Genomic DNA, 12,041 nt, shown 5'->3' with positions numbered 1-12,041 from the left:
GAAGACAGCCCCTACAGGGACAAACACCCGAAGACACAGCCCCCACAGGGACAAACACCCGAAGACACAGACCCCACAGGGACAAACACCCGAAGACAGCCCCTACAGGGACAAACACCCGAAGACACAGCCCCCACAGGGACAAACACCCGAAGACACAGCCCCCACAGGGACAAACACCCGAAGACAGCCCCTACAGGGACAAACACCCGAAGACACAGCCCCCACAGGGACAAACACCCGAAGACACAGACCCCACAGGGACAAACACCCGAAGACAGCCACCCACAGGGACAAACACCCGAAGACACAGACCCCACAGGGACAAACACCCGAAGACAGCCACCCACAGGGACAAACACCCGAAGACACAGCCCCCACAGGGACAAACACCCGAAGACAGCCACCCACAGGGACAAACACCCGAAGACACAGCCCCCACAGGGACAAACACCCGAAGACACAGCCCCCACAGGGACAAACACCCGAAGACACAGCCCCCACAGGGACAAACACCCGAAGACAGCCCCTACAGGGACAAACACCCGAAGACACAGCCCCCACAGGGACAAACACCCGAAGACACAGACCCCACAGGGACAAACACCCGAAGACAGCCACCCACAGGGACAAACACCCGAAGACACAGACCCCACAGGGACAAACACCCGAAGACAGCCACCCACAGGGACAAACACCCGAAGACACAGCCCCCACAGGGACAAACACCCGAAGACAGCCACCCACAGGGACAAACACCCGAAGACACAGCCCCCACAGGGACAAACACCCGAAGACACAGCCCCCACAGGGACAAACACCCGAAGACACAGCACCCGAAGACAGCCCCCACTGGGACAAACACCCGAAGACACAGCCACCCACAGGGACAAACACCCGAAGACACAGCCCCCACAGGGACAAACACCCGAAGGCAGCCCCCACAGGGACAAACACCCGAAGACAGCCCCTACAGGGACAAACACCCGAAGACACAGCCCCCACAGGGACAAACACCCGAAGACACAGCCCCCACAGGGACAAACACCCGAAGACACAGCCCCCACAGAGCTCAACACAGTCATTTCAAACCAGCACAACCGCGCAAAGCGGGACACACTGGAAAGCCAAAACACAGGAAAACTGAGCACAACGCATCACAATGCAGAGGAGCGCAGTGCTGGGGAGTGCGACAGCGCACAAACAGTACGTGAAACAGAACCATGTGCCCTGGGGGCCGCACGGAAGATATACAACAAGTTACACAGAGCACAGCATGATACATCCTCGGCACCGAAGACACACTGAGGCGGAACACTCACTAGGTACGGGAAGTCACTGAAAAGACAGAGCAGTAAACTACAGCCCGGTGCAGTGAAGTGTCGTTAAACGCGGCCTGTTAAAATGCACCAAAAACAAGAACAGGAGCACAACACAGCACGCTGTGATAACCGCCCATACGGTGTGAGGCCGGGGCTGTGGCTTCCGACACACCCTACAGCCCTACGGTGTGAGGCCGGGGCTGTGGCTTCCGACACACCCTACAGCCCTACGGTGTGAGGCCGGGGTTGTGGCCCCCAGCACACCCTACAGCCCTACGGTGTGAGGCCGGGGCTGTGGCCCCCAGCACACCCTACAGCCCTACGGTGTGAGGCCGGGGCTGTGGCTTCCGACACACCCTACAGCCCTACGGTGTGAGGCCGGGGCTGTGGCTTCCGACACACCCTACAGCCCTACGGTGTGAGGCCGGGGTTGTGGCCCCCAGCACACCCTACAGCCCTACGGTGTGAGGCCGGGGCTGTGGCCTCCGACTCACCCTACAGCCCTACGGTGTGAGGCCGGGGCTGTGGCTTCCGACACACCCTACAGCCCTACGGTGTGAGGCCGGGGTTGTGGCCCCCAGCACACCCTACAGCCCTACGGTGTGAGGCCGGGGCTGTGGCTTCCGACACACCCTACAGCCCTACGGTGTGAGGCCGGGGCTGTGGCTTCCGACACACCCTACAGCCCTACGGTGTGAGGCCGGGGTTGTGGCCCCCAGCACACCCTACAGCCCTACGGTGTGAGGCCGGGGTTGTGGCCCCCAGCACACCCTACAGCCCAGCCATACATTTCGGGTCACGGTTCACGTGCACCTGTTGGCTAAGGCATTCTTTCGGTCCTCGCGTCTCAGTCTATAGTTTCTATAATGGTGCACCTATAGTATAGACGTGACCTTTGTGGCCCTTCAACCTGGCGCTGGCCCCTCCCGGCCCTCGTCCTCTCTTCCCCTCCCCCTGCTCCTCCCTTTCAGTCTGTCTGTCCCTTTCCGTCAATCTGTCTGTGCTGCCCTTTCTTTCCCCTGCCAGTCTCAGCTCTGTTCGGTTTACTGCCTGTATCCGCCCCACACCTGCACCTGGCTCTTTGTCCGTCTTCACTGTCGCCACCCTCCTGTCTGCAGGCCTGCGTGTTCACACCACGCACACGCGTGATCGATAGTCCGGTTTACAGGGACACAAATCAACACGTCACGGGCACCCCCAGTATCCCAGAGGGTGGGGTGGAAGCGGTAAACCAGGATCGATAGAAATCCAGGGTCGATGTGATCGATCACAGGCCCAGCACGTCACGCCTCCTGCCTCGGTGAGTGCTTCTGTGCTCCAGCCCCGGAGTTACGCGTGTCCATGCGCACACATGTATTAAGTATGTGAATACCCATAGGTAACCGAGCGGTGGACATGATTCAACCTGGAATCAGTCCACTCACCGCCCCTAGTATTGGACTTATTTTGGGGGTATAGCTGGCTCCGCGGATCCACACACACTCTAACTTCCGGGTGCCTGTAAATGAATATTGAGGTAACTGACAGCTCTGGAGGATTGCTGGAATCCCAAAGATGGAGGGTCACTGTCCCCATTGCGCTTACAGTCACGAGGCTATCGCGATATGTCGTGTCACTCCGAGCGCGAGGAAGCATGCTACTATCGGCGGCTCCAGCCTTTCGCCCCATCTGACCCCACGCACCCTCTCACCTCCGGGTCACTCATCCCGGGAATGACCGCAGCAGCGTCCGCGGCTTGTTTATTTGTGTACTGACAGCAGCAGTACAGTCTGGATGTTACTAGCAGAGACTGCCCCTTGCTTCTGTACCAGCAGCACAGACTAGGCGTCAAAGACGTATTTCTGCATTGACAGCAACAGATTCGTTTATTCCTCTGTGGCCGAAGCGATAGCCGTATTTCTGCACGGATGCAGCAGCAGGGACTGTCAGTTATTTAAGTTCCAGGAGCAGAGAAGGTCAGTTTCTTATGTTTTGTATTGATATAAGAAGCTGCAGAGAAGGCCAGTTAATCATTTCTGTACTGACCGCAGCAGCAGTGACTCAGTTACTTTTTTTCGGTACTGACAGCAGCAGCAGAGACTGCCAGAAACTCTTTTCTGCACTGGCAGGACAGACTGACAGTTACTCATTTCTGTACTGAGAGCAGAGACTGTCAGTTACTCATTTCTGTACTGAGAGCAGAGACTGCCAGAAACTCTTTTCTGCACTGGCAGGACAGACTGTCAGTTACTCATTTCTGTACTGAGAGCCGAGACTGACAGTTACTCATTTCTGTACTGAGAGCACTGAGAGCAGAGACTGTCAGTTACTCATTTATGTACTGAGATCAGCAGAGACTGTCAGTTACTCATTTCTGTACTGAGAGCAGCAGCCGAGACTGTCAGTTACTCATTTCTGTACTGAGAGCAGCAGCCGAGACTGTCAGTTACTCATTTCTGTACTAACAGCAGAGACTGTCAGTTACTCATTTCTGTACTAACAGCAGAGACTGTCAGTTACTCATTTCTGTACTAACAGCAGAGACTGTCAGTTACTCATTTCTGTGCTGAGAGCTGCAGAGACTGTCAGTTACTCATTTCTGTACTAACAGCCGAGACTGTCAGTTACTCATTTCTGTACTAACAGCAGAGACTGTCAGTTACTCATTTCTGTACTAACAGCAGAGACTGTCAGTTACTCATTTCTGTACTGAGAGCAGCAGCCGAGACTGTCAGTTACTCATTTCTGTACTAAAAGCAGAGACTGTCAGTTACTCATTTCTGTGCTGAGAGCTGCAGAGACTGTCAGTTACTCATTTCTGTACTAACAGCAGAGACTGTCAGTTACTCATTTCTGTGCTGAGAGCAGCAGAGACTGTCAGTTTCTCATTTCTGTACTGATCAGAGAGACTGTCAGTTTCTCATTTCTGTACTGACCACAGAGACTGTCAGTTGCTCATTTCTGTACTGACAGCAGAGACTGTCAGTTTCTCGTTTCTGTACTGACCACAGAGACTGTCAGTTGCTCATTTCTGTACTGACAGCAGAGACTGTCAGTTACTCATTTCTGTGTTGAGAGCAGCAGAGACTGTCAGTTTCTCATGTCTGTACTGACCACAGAGACTGTCAGTTGCTCATTTCTGTACTGACAGCAGAGACTGTCAGTTACTCATTTCTGTGCTGAGAGCAGCAGAGACTGTCAGTTTCTCATTTCTGTACTGACCACAGAGACTCAGTGGCGTAACAAAACATGAGGGGGCCCCCCTGCAAACTACATGGAGGGGGCCCCCCTCCCATTCTCCGTGCCAGTCCAGAGCTCTCAGGCCAGCAACCCGCCATACTGCAGGGGATGCGGGGCGATTGTTATGCCACTGTCACCAATACAGCCGTTATAAGTAACACTTACCTTGCATCCTTCTCCTCTCTGCCTTGCACCCTTCTCCCCCTCCACCTAGCACCCTTCTCCCCCGCCGCCTTGCACCCTTCTCTACCCTGCATCCTTCTCCCCTCTGCCTTGCACCCTTTTCCCCTCTGCCTTGCACCCATCTCCCCTTTGCCTTGTACCCTTCTCCCCTTTGCCTTGCACCCTTCTCCTCTCTGCCTTGCACCCTTCTCACCTCTGCCTTGCACCCTTCTCACCTCTGCCTTGCACCCTTCTCCCCCTCCGCCTTGCACCCTTCTCTACCTTGCACCCTTCTCCTCTCTTCCTTGCACCTTTCTCCTCTTTGCCTTGCACCCTTCTCCTCTTTGCCTTGCACCCTTCTCTTCTTTGCCTTGCACCCTTCTCCTATTTGCCTTGCACCCTTCTCTTCTCTGCCTTGCACCCTTCTCCTCTTTGCCTTGCACCCTTCTCCTCTTTGCCTTGCACCCTTCTCTGCCTTGCACCCTTCTCCTCTTTGCCTTGCACCCTTCTCCTATCTGCCTTGCACCCTTCTCCCCTCCGCCTTGCACCCTTCTCCTATCTGCCTTGCACCCTTCTCCCCTCCGCCTTGAACCCTTCTCCCCTCCGCCTTGCACCCTTCTCCTCTCTACCTAGCACCCTTCTCCCCCTCCGCCTTGCACCCTTCTCTACCTTGCACCCTTCTCCTCTCTTCCTTGCCCCCTTCTCTTCTTTGCCTTGCACCCTTCTCCTCTTTGCCTTGCACCCTTCTCCTCTCTGCCTTGCACCCTTCTCCCCTCTGCCTTGCACCCTTCTCCCCTCTGCCTTGCACCCTTCTCTACCATGCATCCTTCTCCCCCTCTGCCTTGCACCCTTCTCCCCCTCTGCCTTGCACCCTTCTCGGCCCCCCATTTCCCTCTCTCCCTGCGGACGCCCATGGTGTGTTCTAACAAGCGTGCTTACCTGAGGGCACCATTTTGCTGCCTCGTCCCTTCTCATGTGAGCTTTGCCCTGGAGAATACTCTGTCTGGGGGCCCCCACTCCCACCCTTGTCAGGGTCCCGAGCACTACTCTGTGCTGTCTCTTGCTCTTGCTCTCTGAGGCCCCCACCCCATCCTTGTCCCTGTCTCTTCTCGGATGGGGGCCTGTCCCTGTCTCTTCTCTTCTCTTGTGGGGTGGGGCCCCCACCCCATCCTTGTCCCTGTCTCTTCTCTTCTCTTGTGGGGTGGGCCCCCCACCCTCTCTTCTCTTCTATTGTGGGGTGGGCCCCCCACCCCATCCTTGTCCCTGTCTCTTCTGTTCTCTTGTGGGTGGGCCCCCCACCCCATCCTTGTCCCTGTCTCTTCTCGGATGGGGGCCTGTCCCTGTCTCTTCTCTTCTCTTGTGGGGTGGGGCCCCCACCCCATCCTTGTCCCTGTCTCATCTCTTCTCTTGTGGGGTGGGCCCCCCACCCCATCCTTGTCTGTCTCTTCTCGCATGGGGGCCTGTCCCTGTCTCTTCTCTTCTCTTCTCTTGTGGGGTGGGCCCCCCACCCCATCCTTGTCCCTGTCTCTTCTCGGATGGGGGCCTGTCCCTGTCTCTTCTCTTCTCTTTTGGGGTGGGCCCCCCAACCCCTTCCTTGTCCCTGTCTCTTCTCTTCTCTTGTGGGGTGGGGCCCCCTTGTCCCTGTCTCTTCTCTTCTCCTGTGGGGTGGGCCCCCCAACCCCTTCCTTGTCCCTGTCTCTTCTCTTCTCTTGTGGGGTGGGGCCCCCTTGTCCCTGTCTCTTCTCTTCTCCTGTGGGGTGGGCCCCCCACCCCATCCTTGTCTGTCTCTTCTCGCATGGGGGCCTGTCCCTGTCTCTTCTCTTCTCTTGTGGGGTGGGGCCCCCTTGTCCCTGTCTCTTCTCTTCTCTTGTGGGGTGGGCCCCCCACCCCATCCTTGTCTGTCTCTTCTCGCATGGGGGCCTGTCCCTGTCTCTTCTCTTCTCTTCTCTTGTGGGGTGGGCCCCCCACCCCATCCTTGTCCCTGTCTCTTCTCAGCTGGGGGCCTGTCCCTGTCTCTTCTCTTCTCTTGTGGGGTGGGCCCCCCACCCCATCCTTGTCCCTGTCTCTTCTCTTTTCTTGTGGGGTGCGCTTTGTTGAGAGGAGAGAGTGGGTGCCGGGCTCTGTGCTGCCTCAGAGGAGCAGTGGAGACTGCTGTCTCTGGTGCCCCCATCCTCTTTCCGGGACTGCCTCTGGCTCTGACTGAAGAGAAACAATGTATATTGATACTTTGTTTCTCTTCAGTCAGAGGGAGGGGGCGAAGGGCTCTGAGCAGGCTGCGCCTGCTTCAGATGCAGAGGGAGAGAGGCTTGCTTCAGCGCAGACCTCTCTCACAGCTCTCAGAAGAGCTGAGGGGGCCGAGGCCCCCTGGGGGCCCCTTCACTAACTGTAGAGAGTGAGGCCCCCCCCCCCCCCCGCAGTGCGGGGGGCCTTTGTTACGCCCCTGCAGAGACTGTCAGTTGCTCATTTCTGTTCCAGCAGAGACTGCCAGTTACTCATTTCTGTTCCGAGAGCAGCAGAGACTGTCAGTTACTCATCTCTGTACTGACAGCAGAGACTGTCAGTTACTTATTTCTGTACTGACAGCAGAGACTGTCAGTTACTCATTTCTGTACTGACAGCAGAGACTGTCAGTTACTCATCTCTGTACTGACAGCAGAGACTGTCAGTTACTCATTTCTGTACTGACAGCAGAGACTGTCAGTTACTCATTTCTGTACTGGCCACAGAGAATGTCAGTTACTAATTTCTGTGCTGAGAGCAGCAGAGACTGTCAGTTTCTCATGTCTGTACTAACCACAGAGACTGTCAGTTGCTCATTTCTGTACTGACAGCAGAGACTGTCAGTTACTCATTTCTGTGCTGAGAGCAGCAGAGACTGTCAGTTTCTCATTTCTGTACTGACCACAGAGACTGTCAGTTACTTATTTCTGTACTGACAGCAGAGACTGTCAGTTACTTATTTCTGTTCCGAGAGCAGCAGAGACTGTCAGTTACTCATCTCTGTACTGACAGCAGAGACTGTCAGTTACTTATTTCTGTACTGACAGCGGAGACTGTCAGTTACTCATTTCTGTACTGACAGCAGATACTGTCAGTTACTCATCTCTGTACTGACAGCAGAGGCTGTCAGTTACTCATTTTCGTCCAGAGAGCCGCAGAGACTGTCAGTTACTCATTTCTGTACTGACAGCAGAGACTGTCAGTTACTCATTTCTGTACTGGCCACAGAGACTGTCAGTTACTCATTTCTGTACTGACAGCAGAGACTGTCAGTTACTCATTTCTGTACTGGCCACAGAGACTGTCAGTTACTCATTTCTGTACTGACAGCAGAGACTGTCAGTTACTCATTTCTGTACTGAGAGCAGCAGAGACTGTCAGTTACTCAATCAATCAATCATATACTTTATTCGGCATTGTGAAAATACCATAAAAGTGCATAATAATACAAGTACATAGATATTTAAAAAAAGAAGTTCACAACCAATTACAAAAAATTGAGCCTTTCTCGTACGAACAATTGATAGCCTATAAAAACATAAAACCTCTTTCAGCAAATCCCCATTGTTTTCCTTAATGTGAGTGCTAACTTCAAAAAGTTCACAATACAAAACAACGTCCTAGGGTCATTGGCCATTTGCAAGAATAATAAGGCAACCCTGGCATGCCTAATCTTGGCCTGTTTTAAAATGCTTAATAAAAAACGACGCCTTGGCAATGAATAAAATGGTCACAATAATACAAAATGAAGTGTATCCTGAGGGGACCGATAGTCGCAACCGCAATGACCCTTCTGCTCAACAGCTAAAGTAAAACTTGGCGGATTTGCCATTAAATGATGTAAAAGGTTGAGCCTAAAACGAGTGATTAAAAATCTATCCTGCACATTTGACATGAGGGCTAAGTTGGGTTCCATACCCACACAGGTCTTCAACAGGCAGTGAGCGCGAACAGAGTGTTTGCCCCCTTCCCGTGCTTTTCTTCGAGAGGCTACATGATTACAAAATATCCTCTTCACTCTGTTCTTGTCCTGGCTAGTAATTGCCCTCGTATTTTGAAAGAGGTCCTTACACCCAATTCCCTCTAAAGAAGACTTCACATACTTCAACCATGGGATGCTCATCCCTTTATCCCTACTGAGGCAATCCATAATTATTTGTCTATTCAGTTTAGTCTCTGTGTTAACCCAGATCTTAAGCCAGGCCGTAATTGGTTTCACCTGAACCAAATCCTCAATGTAAACCATGCCCAATTCCTCGTGAGTGATAGGGAGAAGTACATTGTGGAATTTTGAGCAATTTTCTCAAATATTTATTCTCCTCTATCTGTAGCTGGTGAACATCGCTATAGCCCCAAACTTCAGCCCCGTATAACACTTTAGAGCAACAGATCGAGCTGTACAAATTCACCACTTTCTCAGGTGACCACCGACCCAGCCTACGACCATAATTCATGATTGAACCTGTGGAGGACACTAACTTACTACAACGCTCCCCAATTAGTGTTTTAAAATTTAAAAGCCCATCAAATAAAATGCCTAGGTATGAAAAAGTCTGCACCTTCCCTACACTATGGTCACCTATTTTGTAAATAAACTTCTTGCAAGGTTTGTTCCCTACCTTCATGATATAGGACTTAGTCAGGTTGGCCGATAAATCCATAAAACGGACAAACCCCGTCTATCAGACGCTGGAGTCCCTTCGGGGTACGTGCTAGAAGCACCACATCATCTGCGTTAAGCAGCACAGGGACAGCTCTTGTTCCAACTCTCAGCGAGTCCACCTTCAATTTAGTTAAAACCTGGCCTAGCCCATTAATAAACAGGGAAAACAGGAAAGGGGCCAAAATACATCCCTATCTAACCCCACTAGTACAGGGGAAAGATGTTGTGGAACCCCCCCTCCCAGTTATATCTATCTTTTGCAGAGGTGTTGCAATGTAATCCTCTTAATATATTTATTATGACCTGTTCAAGTCCCAGTGTACTCATAAGAGCCCACAACTTCTCTCTGTTAATGTGATCAAACGCTGCGGTTAGATCCATAAAACCTAAATATACCGCCTCCTTACTGGCTATGGTTTATTTAGCCACCAATAAATATAAATTTAAACATTGATCAATCGTTGATCTCCCTGGCCTAAACCCGTACTGGACGTCTGTGATAATCTAATGTTCCTCCGCCCAATCCATTAGACGTGTTAAAATCAAGCGTCCCAAAACTTTGGCCGTTACATCAATTAATGAAATAGGGCGATAACACTGGGGGTTGTCCCTGTTTCCCTTTTTTTAGGTCTCGCCTGTCGATGCGCATGCGCATCGAGCAAGGCGAGAGTATTGGGACTTATCCGCTCTTTATCTACACTGCAAGGAATCGTGGCGATTCCTTGCAGTGCCCGTGACTTTTAAGCTCAATGCGCATGCGCATTGAGCTTAAAAGCGCGTGCACGTCCGTCTTTGTTTACCCGCTCCGCCCCCTCCCCTTCCCGCCGTGTCGCATTTCTCCTCCCCCCTCCCCTCTATTCCCTCCGGCTTCTTTTTTGTTTATTTTACCCGCCGTGTCTCCGATCCTTTCGCTTGTTTTTTTTAGATTGTGTTGTCAGTGTTGGAAAAAAGAGGCACATTTGGGTTGCCTGGCTAGTTTTTGACTTGCGGTAGTTCTTCAGGAGATTCTTTCAGTGCTGTCATTCTTGATTTACTTGCTTAAGCTTTCTGCCACTGTAGTAAGCTGGAATTGGTGCCGGAGTAGCTGTGAAAGACCTAAACCTTCTGTAACCCACTTTTCCTACATCAACCTCTGGTGTAAAGTCGGGAGGAGGCGTCGGCGACTGTTCTTCCTGCGGCTGCAGGCAGCCGACCTCCACTGTGCATATTGCAGCTCTCCCCTCCCCCTCATAGTAGACACAAATGCCACTCCTAGAAACTCTCGGGCAAGCATCACACCGCGGCACTCTTCCTGTAATGCCATAGTGAGGGTTTCTGTTCGGCTCCCTCAGCAAACAGCAGGGGCTCACAGGCAGCAGGTCAGTGTACAAATGCCACTCCTAGAAACTCTCGGGCAAGCATCACACCGCGGCACTCTTCCTGTAATGCCATAGTGAGGGTTTCTGTTCGGCTCCCTCAGCAAACAGCAGGGGCTCACAGGCAGCAGGTCAGTGTACCATCAAAGCTGCACATATACGGTGTGTACAATACATGGTTAAAGAGCCAAGTTTTCAAACCTGGTGAACAGGGTACTTTACAGCACTCTCACTATTGAGCCTGAGGCAGGAAGACAGCACCCCCCACGTTGACAGTCAACTTTGATGAGTCTCAACAGGCGGCGTAATCTGACGGCAAACTTTTCCTACTACATCGAATTTGATGTGTTGGACCGCACTTGCATAGAAACAGCGGTCAACCCCTCCCCCTCGACCCCTCCCCCTCAACCCCTCACCCTCACTCACCCTCACTCACCCTCAACCCCTCACTCACCCTCACCCTCAACCCCTCACCCTCACCCCTCACTCACCCTCACTCTCACTCATCCTCACTCACCCTCAACCCCTCACCCTCACCCTCACTCACCCTCAACCCCTCACCCTCACTCACTCACCCTCAACCCCTCACCCTCAACCCCTCACTAACCCTCACTCTCACTCATCCTCACTCAACCACCCTCAACCTCACTCACCCTCAACCCCTCACCCTCAACCCCTCACCCTCACTCACTCACCCTCAACCCCTCACCCTCACCCTCACTCACCCACCCTCAACCCCTCACCCTCACTCACTCACCCTCAACCCCTCACTCTCACTCACTCACCCTCACTCACCCTCAACCCCTCCCCCTCGACCCCTCCCCCTCAACCCCTCACTCACCCTCAACCCCTCACTCACCCTCAACCCCTCAACCCCTCACCCTCAACCCCTCACCCTCAACCCCTCACCCTCAACCCCTCACCCTCAACCCCTCACCCTCAACCCCTCACCCTCACTCACCCACCCTCAACCCCTCACCCTCACTCACTCACCCTCAACCCCTCACTCTCACTCACTCACCCTCAACCCCTCCCCCTCGACCCCTCCCCCTCAACCCCTCACTCACCCTCAACCCCTCACCCTCAACCCCTCACCCACCCTCAACCCCTCCCCCTCAACCCCTCACCCTCACTCACCCTCAACCCCTCACCCTCACTCACCCTCAACCCCTCACCCTCACTCACCCTCAACCCCTCACCCTTCACCCTCACTCACTCACCCTCACTCACTCACCCTCAACCCCTCACCCTCACTCACTCACCCTCACTCACCCTCAACCCCTCCCCCTCGACCCCTCCCCCTCAACCCCTCACCCTCAC

Source organism: Lissotriton vulgaris, chromosome 12 (genome assembly GCF_964263255.1).
Source record: "Lissotriton vulgaris chromosome 12, aLisVul1.2, whole genome shotgun sequence".
Classification (NCBI taxonomy): domain Eukaryota; kingdom Metazoa; phylum Chordata; class Amphibia; order Caudata; family Salamandridae; genus Lissotriton; species Lissotriton vulgaris.
This window is presented reverse-complemented; position numbering follows the sequence as displayed.